Source organism: Austrofundulus limnaeus, unplaced genomic scaffold (assembly GCF_001266775.1).
Source record: "Austrofundulus limnaeus strain Quisiro unplaced genomic scaffold, Austrofundulus_limnaeus-1.0 Scaffold1044, whole genome shotgun sequence".
NCBI lineage: Eukaryota > Metazoa > Chordata > Actinopteri > Cyprinodontiformes > Rivulidae > Austrofundulus > Austrofundulus limnaeus.
The window spans coordinates 54,470-55,473 of record NW_013953446.1 but is presented as its reverse complement, the minus strand read 5'-3'; positions in this window follow the sequence as shown (position 1 = coordinate 55,473).

Below are 1,004 nucleotides of genomic sequence, written 5' to 3'. Positions count from 1 at the left end.
CTCTCTCTCTCTCTCTCTCTCTCTCTCTCTCTCTCTCTCTCTCTCTCTCTCTCTCTCTCTCTCTCTCTCTCCTGCAGCCAATGAGCTGCTTCCGCCTCCTCTTCATCAGTCTTCATCAGCTGCAGGCTGTCTGTTAGTAAAACATCTCAACAACCACTGGATTATCAGAGTGAAATGTGAAAAATGTTTTTTTTTTTAGAAATGTAACTGAGAGCGACCAAATAAGATGTTTAGAGGTGAAAACACATTTTAAATAAACAGTAAAGTACATAAAGTTGGGGTAAAAGAAGATTCCACAGATGTGTAGAAGGACCTCCACACATGAGCTGAAGCTTCCACACGTGTCTAAAAGCTGAACTTTGTAAAAATTCATGTTTGTTGATCTCAGCAGCTCATTCAGGTTTAGATATAATCCCATTAAAGATGGCTGCTGCAGCTGACAGACTTTAGCAAACACTAGCATGGCTGTAGCTCAGCTGTTGTTAGAGACATCAGAGCTAAAGTTTGGGTGGTAGTAGCTGAGAGTGATCCTCAGCACGTCCTCTTCAGCAGAGCTCCCTGCTGGAGGATGAGGATCTGGAGGAAGTGGGTTCTGGTTTTCTCTGATCTAAAACTACTAATTAATTCTTGCAGAGCCAAGTCTCTGCTGTAAATCTTTAACTTTAGTGACAACAAGTGTTYATGTTGTTCTTGTTTATTAATGTCTCACCTGTTGGATAATTAAGGGTTAAACCTGAGAACTGATGAGGAGTAAAATGATGTCTTTGTAAAACTCTGATCTCATTAATTTAAACAAGTTTATGTAAAAACCTGTTGTCTGACCCTGTCCAGATAATAGTTCATCGAACTGCGGCTGTTGGTGTTTCTGTTAACTGAACGGTGAATGAAGTGTACTTCCAGCTCCTTTCTGTTCAACCAGGATGCACAAAGATCTGTACAATCTGTGTCCTCATTGACCCATTCACACAACGCTCTGCTAGATCTCTACAAGGCTAACAAGACAA